General features: G+C 33.8%; 1 long non-coding RNA gene across 3 annotated transcripts; it reads left to right on the forward strand.

The window, feature by feature from the left end:
• The first annotated feature begins 6,665 nt into the window (after nucleotides 1-6,665).
• Nucleotides 6,666-12,389, forward strand: LOC108345970 (uncharacterized). 3 transcript variants are annotated; one of them, XR_008245601.1, is made up of 7 exons: nucleotides 6,666-7,415; nucleotides 7,518-7,609; nucleotides 10,044-10,124; nucleotides 10,357-10,468; nucleotides 11,007-11,129; nucleotides 11,280-11,472; nucleotides 11,973-12,389. It is a non-coding gene; the product is annotated as an uncharacterized LOC108345970 (long non-coding RNA). The 3 variants fall into 3 exon arrangements; XR_008245600.1 differs by having other exon boundaries at nucleotides 6,668-7,415; nucleotides 11,007-11,072; XR_008245599.1 differs by lacking the exon at nucleotides 11,007-11,129 and having other exon boundaries at nucleotides 6,671-7,415.
• Nucleotides 12,390-12,666: the final 277 nt, after the last annotated feature.

The raw sequence follows: 12,666 nt of genomic DNA on the forward strand, positions 1-12,666 counted from the left end.
GATCTCTGCAGGGAGCCTCTCCCCCCGCGTCCGCGTGCTCTGAAGGTGTACGAGTCCTGCGAGGAGCCTCTGCCACCGTGCCATCTGAAGAGTCCGAGATCCGCGAGGAGCTTCTCTGCCAACCCTACTTCTCCAGGTAAGTCCTCTGCACCTGGATCTCCGTTTCTTTCTGTTTGCTTTACTTTCTTTCCTTCCTTTGCCGCTGATGAAGGCTGTCGCGGCCCATCAAATTTGATACAGAAAAAATAATGCAGTATAGTCTAGGATTTGACTCCTAGGTCGTCTCTCAAGGACCAATATTGTGCGGTTCAGTTTTAAGATCTTTTACAAAAGAGGGGGGTTTTAAAGTTTTGTTTTGAATTGCAAAAGAAATTAAAACTGGGAATTAAATAAAACAAAATTAAAAAATGTTGAAGTAAATTTTAAAGATCGTAAAAACTAAACGGTAAAAGACACTAAAATCACAAAACGTAAAATTCATCATTGCTTGAAATTAAAATGCTGTAACAGAAAATAGACAATAAAAATAAAAACACTTAATTGAAAATGAAATTCACGAAGGATTCAACCATCGAAATAAAATTCTTAAACAGTGAAAGTAAAAATAAAACGTAGAGTATCTTCTAAAAGAAATTAAATTTGAAATTGCAATTGCTTCTAAACTTCTCTATATACCGTGGCATGTTGAGCTTCCATGGGTTTGATTGAAAATGAAATCAGATTTCTTTATCCAACACCGTGCCTTACAACATCCATACCAAATTTATTTTACAAAGAAAACATTTGCTTCAACTTCAATTACATTTCTTATCTTTTTCTTAAATGGAAAACAAATTAAACTGTATTATCACATCACTTAACGTGCACAACATTCCAGCGATGATTTACTTTCTCCAAAACAACTCATGAAAATACAATTCAATGCAAGAAAAGATTAAATGCTAATGGAATTTTTAGAAGAAAATGTTGATTTCTACAAGGAAAAGAAAGCTTTCTACGTACTCACACATACTCTTCTCAACATGAATGGTCATCCAATTAACAAGAAGAATTAAAAACAAAACATTGGTGCTGGAATTTCAATAACCCAAGAACTTTGCTGCACATCCAAAAACAATTCAACTCTTAACTTCCTTACCATTTGATATCACTTTTTGCTTTGCTTCTTTTCACTCTTAACATTAAAACATGAAACAATACTTCCTTAACAGCCGTGAACATAAGAACAAAGGATTCAACCAAACATTTATCAAAGAAAACTAAATGAAAGAAAGATTGCACTCTTAAACAAACCGTAACTTTGCACCATAAATCAAAAGAAGAAAAACACTTCTAAAATGAAATTACAAAGCTCTAAAATTACAATAACAATTTGCACAAACATAATCCAAATTACAGTTTAAGAAATACAAATATTGATATAACAGTAGATGATTAAAAACTTAAATGAAAAGATGAATAAAACCAGATGAGAAGACAGCAAGGTTTCAAGCTACTTCATCCTCCATTCCAGCAGAGATTTGTTTCCTTCTTCCTCCAATATCCCTGGTTGCTCACGGCCTCCTCCAAAGCTTGGTATCTCTCTGCCTCACATCCAAACTCAGTAAAAGAAAATCACAAAAACTCCCTCTAGCTCACGGTTCTCCTTCACATCCTCCCAACCAACCCCTTCCAAATTTTTCTTTTTTTCCTTATATCCGTGACATTCTTCTTAAGTCTTCTCCTAGTGCAGCATTTTTTTTTTCTTAGATGATGATGATGTTGTCCCTTTGGTGGTTGAAGCACTTAAGATTAATGACCCACCTCCACTCCTGACTTAGCTGCTGGACCAAGGAGTGGTGTAGCTGGAACGTATGAAGTTGCTGCTGGATGAAGCTCTTTTTGCATGTGCTTCTTCCTTTGGCTTCCATGTCCATGTGAAGGTATGAATGGCTGAATATTTTTATGCTGCACCAAGGTCGTGAGTTTCCAATAAGTGGTGGCCCCTCCTTCTTCTCTACTTCTCGGCACAACAACCTTCTTCCACAACTCTTCTTCATATTAAATTTGATTGTTAAATGGAAGTGGATGTAAGTTGTGGCATGTGAAGCTTGTGAGTCTCGGTGATTCTCTTGTGAATGCATGCATGGTGGACCAATTTCAGCATTTGTGATTCCAAGTCATCATCCACCAAATGGATTCAAGACTCCATTTGCCGAGAGTGTGCACTCCCTTGGTGCTCCACTTCACTTAAGCCTTTCCATGAGCATGTGCCTTTTAAAATAATGGAAAACAAGATTCCCATTTGAGTTGGCTACCGAGAATGTGTGTGTGTTGGTTGTAGGAAAAATAATTAAGAATTGGATGGCTTGCTGAAATTCTGAATGGTGGGGAGCATGCTTCACGTGAAGATGTGTTCTTCCATGTGCTAACAAATTGTCAAAAGTGGTTGGACACAAGTTACCGAGAATGTGCATTTCCAACATTTTCTTTTGCTTCCTTTGCCTTGGGTTTACTTGTCACATGCTCTCCTTGGCTGGATGCTTCATGTGACACACCAAAGATGTTCCAAAAATAATTCTTTATGTGCTTCATGTATGAATTGGAAGAGTGTGACAAATTCAGATAATTTGTGGCAGCACCTTCATGCTTAATTCCATCATCCATGTACATTGTTTGTGCAACAATATTCACGTAAAACTTTGTGTGCTTATGTGCTTGGTTTCCAATTCATTTCAACTGTGAGATGCATCTCTAAGCCAATACCTTGATATTCCAGCCACCACAAATACCAAACAACAATCAAACAATGCAAAGAGATTAGACATTACCCAAACAGTAAACACTGGACTGACATAGGCGAGTAAAATAAATACTGGGAACAGCACAGAACGAATTTGAACAAAAGAAAAACTATACATGAAACTAGACATCCATACGAAACTATGAAAAAAAATTGCATGGGAAACGGATAAGAATTGAACTCGAACGAAGAAATACAAGTTGACACAAAATTCAAACAGCAACCAGCGAAAATTGAAATGGTTAAGATGAAATTGACTCAATTGCCTTTTCTCATTTAACCTTCAAATGTCTCAAATTGTTATCCAAAATTTCCCGTAATTAATAATGCAAAATAATAAGCTCAGATAATTCAAATTAGTTAAAATAAGAATTTCCAATCAATTTTAGCACAATTAGGAAAAACAGGATAATACTATACATTCAAGCACAATTCCCTCATTAATTTTAGCACAATAAGCTAAGTGAAGTGAATAAAATATCGACTCATCAGCCGCTTTCCCTTCTTTATTGCTTTCCTTTACATTTTCTTTCTGTATTTCCTTTCCTGCTTTTTTTTTTTCTTCTCTGCCCTGCTCTTTATTTTTCATGCGCTTTCCCAGCTTCCCGTTTATGCTTTCCTGCCCTTACTATTATTTTTTTTTTATAATATTACGCACACTAAAAACTAAAAATTAATCTAAAAACAAACTATGGACAAAACGATGGACCTAGATCCGTTAGGACCCTTTGCGAGGACCTGGACCTAAACATGACAAAACTGATGGACCTTAAACTGGAAAATGGACAAACCTGAGACAAGACACAGAAACAGCAATGACTGACAGGATGAAATAAATAAATCTAAAAGGAAACAAGAACAAATAAAGAAAACACAGATCTAATCTAATTTTTTTTTATGCTTTTTATTTTTCTGTTTTTTATTTTTTGATGTTTTTTTTATATATATTTTTTTATTTAGAATATATTGAGAGGAATGATGAGTGAGATAGAATCAGAGAGAAACACCAGTCAACGATGGCGTCCTACCGAAAATCAGACCCAGATGATGACTAGAATCTACAACTTTGGGGTCACACACCCAAGCAGAGCGCAAGTTGTCGAGATCACGTCTCGACTAAGGATCTTCGGAGATGCCAGCGAATACAACGTGCACTGCTGGTTCAACAACCACGGCAATCGGGTCAGGCGCTGGCAAGCGGAGATAGACCCCACTGGCACTCAGTTTTCACAACTGCCGCTATATATGTACGTTAAGACTCTGATCACACCTCAATTTTTATTGATTTTTTTTCCTCTTCAATTATTAACACAAGTTTTTTTATTTTTTTGTTGTTGAAAGAATATGACTGGGTGATTATGAGAGCACCGAGGCTGCTGGATCTGTTTCCCGTTCCGATCATCATCGACGACGATAGGGACGAACGACAAATCCCTCCACCCATGCTTCTCACATTCCGAACCAGAGCTCCCTCAACGGAGCTCTCCCTTAGACCACCACAACTAGCTCGAGAATTCTTCCATTTTTAGTGTTTTATGTTTTTTTTTTATGTTTTTGTTGGCCGAGTGTGGCCAGAATATTAATGAGGCATGTAATCTGAACAATTATTATTTTTTATGTTTTTGAATTTTTTTATGTTGTTTTTTTTTTATTTATTAAGGTTTGTAATATTAACGATCGTGGAAGATCGAACCCCGAACAGCTATATTTATGTTTTATGTATTTTATTATATTTGTTGTTGCATTTTTTTTATTATTATTAATAAAAACACTTAAATTAGCATCTCTGCTCAAACTATATACCTCTGCCCCATTACTACAACTTTACTCTCTGATTTTTTTTTATAACAAAAAACTAAATAAATAAAAATAGAACACATATTAACGAAACAAAAGACCTAATACTGAATCAAAATATCAAACCAAATAAAACACATATTTCAAAAACAGCAAACAAACACATACATTAACAAAATAAGAGACCTAAAACAGAACACAATTTTTTTTTTAAATATATGAAAAATAAATATATGTACATCTCATAACAATTAAATTTTAATTGAAAGGAAAGATTTTTCACGCTTTAAACAATTTTTTTTAACACAATTTTTTTTTAATTTTAATTTTTTTTATTTTTATTTTTTTATTTTTATTTTTTTAAAAAAAAAATAATAATAATAATAATTCGAAAACTAATAAAGAAAAATAAAAGGAAAAATAAACATAAAAGAAAACAAAATGCAGAATCTCCCCCAGACCACACTTAAACTACAATGTCCTAAACGTGTTCTAAGCATAAGATCATCAATTAAAACACTAAACAGATAAAGGACAAATGCAATCAAAGTAGGAAAACGGGGAAGAAAGAAAAAGAAAACTTCCCTGGTCAGGGTGGCAGTTGCCAATTTTGGATTTGTAGGGAGATGTTCTTCTCTTCAGGATCCAGCACAAAATTGTTGAGGACGAACTGCTTCATCCTCCAAATCTGATCAAGCAGGGAAATATCCTCCACCGCCGGATCTAAACAACAATTGTTGTTTCTGAACGGATTCAGTAGGTGCCTTTTGATCTTCGAACTGCTGTATGTACTGGCACCTTTGTCTTCCAGCGTGGGTGCATGCTGATCAAATTTATATGTACCTCCTGCAATATGGTTAGTGCAAAATGGCACTACAGAAATTTCATGCAGAGGTATAACACCCAAATCCAGTGTAACATGCTAAACCTCAGATACATCCTCAGAACATGAATCAATTTCAAAATTACATGCATTATCAACCACAAATTCAAATTCATGTTCAGTGCATGGAGAAGAAACATTCGAATGTGATAGTAAAAAGCGGTTCTCATCATGCACAGAGGAAAAATTAAAATCAGATTCAGTAACAATATAGTCATCAACATACCCCTCAACAACACAATCATCAATACAATCAAATTGAGATATGTTGGTGGAAAATGAAAATGGTCTACCTGGTTCAGAATTATTGCTTATTCTTGCCTGCTCCTCAAAATATTCATCAGCAGTCTCCTCAGGTGCAAGAGTGGCCATCTGCCCGATCTGATCAGTCAGATTCTTCATGGCAGCTTGAGTTTCCTGCTGGGTCTTCATGCTCTCTTGCTTGAACTTGAGATTCTGCATAGTCATCTGCTCTAATAACTCCTGCAATGTGGGCTCAGAAGTTGAAGGCTGAGGAATTAATTGAGTAGGAGCATCATACTGCTGAATCTCATATTGCTGGACTGGTGGAGGCATAAAGGTGCTCTGGAATGGTGGTTCTTGGTATTGATGTGGGGCATCGTACCATCCCAAGTTAGGGTCATTCCATCCAGGACCGTTGTTGTATCCATCTTGCACAGGGGAAAATTTGCTCAGAAACTGAAGCTCAAGATATCCCCAATCGGTAACGGATCCTAGAGGAAGAGAATCTTGCCAATCCTTAGCTGCTCCGTGTAATGAGTGTGGAAATGCCCTCAAGAAAATGTGATCAAGAGGGACATGTGGAGGCTTCATTGAAGAGCACATGTTGTGGAACTCCTCCAAATGTCTGTGGGCATTCACTACAAGAAAAATGGTGATTATCCACCGATAATTACATACGGATTTTGATTCGTATGTAACATGAAGATTACATACAGATATTATATACGGATCCCGAAAAAAGAGTTATATACGGATTTTTCATATATAAAATTTGTATGTACTTTGAGTACTTGGTGGCGGGAGAGTTTTCTGGGGCGGGAGAGTTTTCTGGGGATAACATCCGTATGTAAGTGCTATAATACGTACGTAAGTAAAAGCAAGTGTTGTTTTACTGGAAATTAATTATTTAAAAAAAAATTGAAATTATATTTCATTATTTTGAAGCTGGTTTGGTAGAACAGAGGTGTGTTTACTCAAATCTCTCTCAAGCCCTAACTGTACACTCTTAGATCTCTCTGCAACCCTAACTTTAACTCTCCACTCTCCTTCTCTATTTTCACTTTCATATACAGAACCACTTCCGAATCTTATGGTTTCATCATCCTCTTCACTTTCCCTTCATTTTTAACCGATTAAAACCACTTTTCTACTGATTAAAACCCTTTCTGCCATTTGTTCTTCGATTTCCACCGATTAAACCTCCATTTGCGCCGGTTAAACACTTTTGTACCGATCAATCTTGTGTTTGAACCGATTAATCGGTTCATTTTATGTTTCTCCCCATTTTTAGGGTTCCTTCGGTCCAGATTAGGGTTCTTTCTCCATTTTGGAGCTTTCCCGCAATCGTTCTGGCTTCTATTCATTCGTTTAGGGTTTTTTAACATGTTCTTCCAATCATTCTCCGTTTCGCTCTCGATCTCGAGTTCGTCTCATTATTTCGCTGCGTTTTCTCATCAAGGAAGCTTCGAAGGAGTTCGAGTCGAGTCCGCATCGGTCTTTTGGTCATCTCCTTGGAGGCTCTTTCGTCAAGTGGCCGCAAAATCAATCACACCCGACGACGTTTCAGCGCTCCTTCGAGCCTGCTACTCTTTTGAAACCCAAAGAAGAGGTTGGATTGAAGACTGAAGGTGCTGTAGGGATTGTTTTGAACCAAAAGCAGGAAGTGGTGACAAAATCTGCTGTGGAGATTCTAAACGATCAACATAGAAAGTGAGCAGTATTCTTGTGTTCTTGTTTCATTTCAAACCGTTGCGAGATTTAATGGTTTTTCATTTTGATTTCTTTTAAAAAAATTTCCCTCTTTTATTTTAGTTCGGCTCCTGTTGCACGCTTGGCAATGACGCGTAGGGTGCGTCCTCTCGTTTCATGAAAGTGGGGTTGATCAATTAGTAGAGATAATCAAGGTACATTTTCTTTTGCTCTTTAATATCTGGTCCTCATGTTTCGCCTCATGAGCTTACTTTTCAAAGTTGCAGTCTTATTGTTTCTTTCTTCAATCTCAGCTTTTATTTTATACCTCAATGTTTCCTAGAAAGTATCAAATTTTTGTGGTTCACTCTGTGTATCATAGTCTAAATCTGAAGCCATTTGCATTGTGATTCACTCTGTTTTACTATTCGATATAGGAGTAGATTAATCCATTATACTTTAAAATAGTTGTTCATTATGGTGTTCACTTTAAATATTCATTAAAGTATTACTAAGATTTGATATTAAAGAGCATGTTTTCGAATACATGTCTAATCAAAGAAAAGTATTATTTGGATTGATGTATTCCGTGATTTGGTTTATACATTCTTTTGCCATAGGAGTTTATAGCTTCCATATATTAAGGCCATGGCTTAGCTAATGCTGTGTTTGACCCTTACAATCTATTATAATGTCAGGCTCCATAGTTTAACCACATTCTTAGATAGAATTGAATTCTATCTTATTTATAAGAATTTTATGCCAAACCGTGCCTATTATTTTTACGATGACCATCTTTAGAGTTCAGTTGCACATAATATATATTAAAGCTTAATAGAGTATATATATATATATATATATATATATATTGGGAATTAATAGATTCGTGTCCAACCCACCATTGGGATAAGGTTTGCTAGTAATTTGGCATTGCTAATGATTATTAACATGTTCTAAAATTTCACTTGCCAACAAAGTTGAAGAAGTAAACTGTATTCTTTTCGCTTCAAAATAATCAATGTATAATTACAGTTTAAAATAATTACAGTTTTAATTATAAAAAATTATGAATCTTAGGAAAGTATGAAACATGAGTTTTAAAGGTGGTGTATCTGATGAGAATTTAGATAAATAGAATAATAAAAGTCGAAGCATGTATTATTGAGAAATGAAAGGCCTATCTTTGCATTGATGAAGTGAATGTGTTTGTACTTTTATTTTATTCTTTTCCTGTATGTAGTTTTTTAGATCAAGAAAGTTGCTTTCATTAAGAGGCAACAATTATCAGTGGAGCATTAGATCTCACGGAGAAGATAGCTACTGTTGGCTTGGAGAAAGCCATTATGATAGTTCTATCTCTTGCCATCTATATGTTACAAAGAATTTGACAGTTTTCATTTCTAAGATATAATGTAAAGGTTTCTAAGATATATACGTTAATAAAAAATGTTTTTATATTTTAGAGGATATTATCTTTTACAACAGTATGTGTATGGCTCCTTTCTTCTAATCACTAATGCTAATGTTGTGTTGGATTGTATCTTTAAAACTGCTATTGAATCACCATTTCAATTGTCATGTTTCTATTTTTCTTTTCATTTTAGCTGCATGTTCTTTTATTTTATAGCTTTTCTTTCTTGATCTGTTTTCTTTTTCTTGTATTGAATGGCCCCATCATCTTGTGTTTTGGTTGTGTCAATTAAAATCGATATTGTGTAGTTCATTTTTCATTCTACTGGAGTATTTTTGGTCACTTGATATTTGAAGCAAAACTATTGTCCCAAAAAAGATGTAATCCTTAAATTTCAACAATTGTTTCCACGTTTCAAACCAAGCTACACAGAAGGCACAAAGTTTTTTTTCTGTGTAACATATTCTATAGTTTTCAATGGAATTGGTTAGCTTCAAAATTCTTATTTCATAGTCATTACTCATTAGTATACAAATATAGTGCCAAACTTGTCTCATGAGTTAAATACAAAACTACTCAGTGCTTGTCTATTTACATTAGATTCATTGTCTTGGCATGTAGTGCGCACTATGCTCATTTCATCACATTATCAATGGTGATAATTTACATGTATAAATAATTTGGTTGTTGCCTGATGGTGATAATTTACATGTATAAAAAGACTATCCCTAGATGGCATGTATACTCTATAAAAGGGAAAGCCATTGGTTTGTTCATGGCATTTTTATTGACTCTGGGATTAGTGTGGAACCTGTGGAAAATAGCTACTACTTTTTTTTTCCATATATATATATATATATATATATATATATATATATATAACTAGATGTAATAAAGCCTCTACTTGATCTGACAGAAACAACTCTGCTTCACTACTGTATGTAGTCTCTTAAGTTGATGAGGTGCAACTGTATGTAGTCTCTTAAGTCTCTTAAGTCTCTTATCATCAACCTGGTAAAATATAATTTATTTGACCTGTCGTAGAAGTTTTTGTATTTCTAGTAATTATTATTTTGACAATGTCTGATATAGAATTTCTTACCCTGTCCTGTATTGGGGGATTGAATGATTAATGATTTGAAATTGAGGCAAGAATACTGAATTTATATATGGAAGCGTATTATGTTGTTCATTTTAGTATTCAACCACATCTAAGTCTGAACTATGACAATGTTTAGGTGTGGAGGCTATAGTAAAAAGGAACCTGGTGAAGTACTGACACTTCAGAAGCGAGTGTTAGCAGTGCTAAATGAGGCAAGGTATAATGTTTGGATCTTAACTTTTAAAATATAAGAGTTGTTTTCAGTGGATTTGATTTTCCATTCAATAATATGTGTTGGCCAGGCCCACTGAATATGTCTAAAATTATTTTTTTCTTTTTTATCTCTAACAGTAATAGATGCAAGAATTCAGAACGTTCTTTCTTTTTGAGGCCATCTAACTATTTGGACCATTTTTTATTCTTTGTCAACTGTTTGACTACTGTCCCAGGAATAATTTGGATGGTAAGATTGTTAAGAGAGGGGATTATGCGATAGCAGCAACGAGGGCGGTTTATTATGTTACCCTTGTCAATCACAGTAGTGCCTCAAAGTGAAACAAGGTTAGTATGATTGTATATCTGTTATAATTGGACATGGTATTTCTTATTGTATTTATTTTTGGTCTAATAGAAGGATACACGAATGGGGTTTTGGTGTTAATAAAATCTTGCAATTTTTATTTTAATGAATATTAAAATGGCAATTTGCTCCTCCGATTAATACTAATTTGATTCTGATGTTAATAATTTTAACTACTTTATAAATTTTTGCTATTTTTGTTATTATATCACGCATTACTATATTATAAAATTGTGACTTATAAATACTTAATTTGAAAATTTATTTTCTCTTATGATGTGACAAGATATAATTCTTTACTAGCAAACAAGTTTAGTAAAATTTTGCTGGAAAATACTGCTTGTAAATATTCAATTGTCTCTATTATAATTGAAATGACTTAGACATGATCTTCGTTATTCTCTTCAATGATTGTCCTGGTGGCAACCAACCTATATATCCTCGCCAATGATACTCTCTTTTTGTTGTAGGCTAGTGTTTATCTTAAAACAAGTAATTCATGTTTAACTTTTTTTTCAGGGCCAAGCTGAGAAATAATTTAAAGTAGAAGTAGAAGCTATTGGTCGAGTGCGACACAAAAATCTTGTACAATGAGTCATTCAAACCTTGATAATTAAAATGTCTTTTTCTTGAGCTACAGATGTAATAATTTTTCACTTTCTAGCATTATTAGTAAGAAGAAATAATTGTTTGATAACTTATTACTCTTTATATTGATAATCAGTGGAATATATAGCTTTGTTTTTTTTTTCACTTACATTGTCTAGAACATGAGTTTTTGTTCAATGTTAGGTGCTTGCATTAAAGGATTTGCATTCCCTGCATGGGTTGAAATAGACACGTGGAAAGCTTGGTCTTGGTGCAAAGATGGTATTGATTGAGGAGAAATAGGTCCAGGGACTAAATAGGAAGTTGAAGTACGGGCTTGCTTTGTACATGTGGTGGAGAAAATGCAAGAGCTAATAAGTAAAAGTCAGGAAGACAGGTTAGTCTTTTCTTACCAGAATATCTTCCCCTCATGGCCATTTTCCAATGCATGTAGAGTTGGATTTCTTCTAAGGTTATTTACCAGCCCATAAAAAATCTACCAAAACATATTTGATGGAATAATAGCATTAGTCTTGATTATAAATTATGGATTTATCTTTAATTTTGGATGGTTCGTTGTGCTTAAACATTTATTGGTTTGTGATATATAGATTTTAAGTTATTTATCTTGTATTTATAATGACCATCCCACTATTTACTATCATGGTGCTTTTGGATCAGTTGCTTTGCTACTATTTGAGACTTATTACTATAACACAAAATAGATTCAAATAAATTCTTTTGTTTGTGTGCAAGTGTACGTACTAAAACAAACCATAAATCTAAACTATTGGTTCCTGGCAATGTGTTACATGAAATCTTTTGAGATTGATCATGTATTGTTTATATGTAAGTTTTGAAAGACTTTTAATTTAATGCATGAATTTAAACATGTAGGTTATTAAGGAAACAATTGATTCCAATATTACAATAGAATACAAGTCAAACACAGTTGATGATTTACATATGAGGAAGCCAGATATTAGCAAAGCGAAGGAACTGCTGATTTAGCAACACAAAATCCCACTTAATGATGAAATTGGATTCTGAATAAAGATGAAGGTAAAGGGATGAAATTTTCCTTTAGGAAGGAGATTTATTCTAATCTTCCATTTCAGGCTACGAAGGAAGTTAATTAGCATTTAGAAATGTTACATTTAGAAGTTTAATTGTATATTGATTTACAATATGAAAATCAAAGTTAATTAACTTTTAAAAATGTTACCTTTAGCAGTTTAATTGTATATTGATTTACAATATGAAAATCAACTAATATACACGTGATTGTTAATTTATTTAGATGTTCATACTTAACTTCATCCATGTTTGTACACAGCTTGATATTATTCAAACTAAAAAAATATTCAATTGTGTATGTTTATTATGTTGTATTTTTAAGTAATTTATGATTGATTTATGTATTGCATTAGTTGTAAAAGCAATTTGATGGTTGTATTTATCTCTAGTCAGATATATAAAACTCCTAAAAGCAATTTGGTGAATATGCATTAGGGATAAGTTGTATTATAGTGTATATACTGTAAGGTCTGCTTGTATATTGTGCATGGGAAACTGCTATAAACAGGGTATT

Source organism: Vigna angularis, chromosome 10 (genome assembly GCF_016808095.1).
Source record: "Vigna angularis cultivar LongXiaoDou No.4 chromosome 10, ASM1680809v1, whole genome shotgun sequence".
NCBI lineage: Eukaryota > Viridiplantae > Streptophyta > Magnoliopsida > Fabales > Fabaceae > Vigna > Vigna angularis.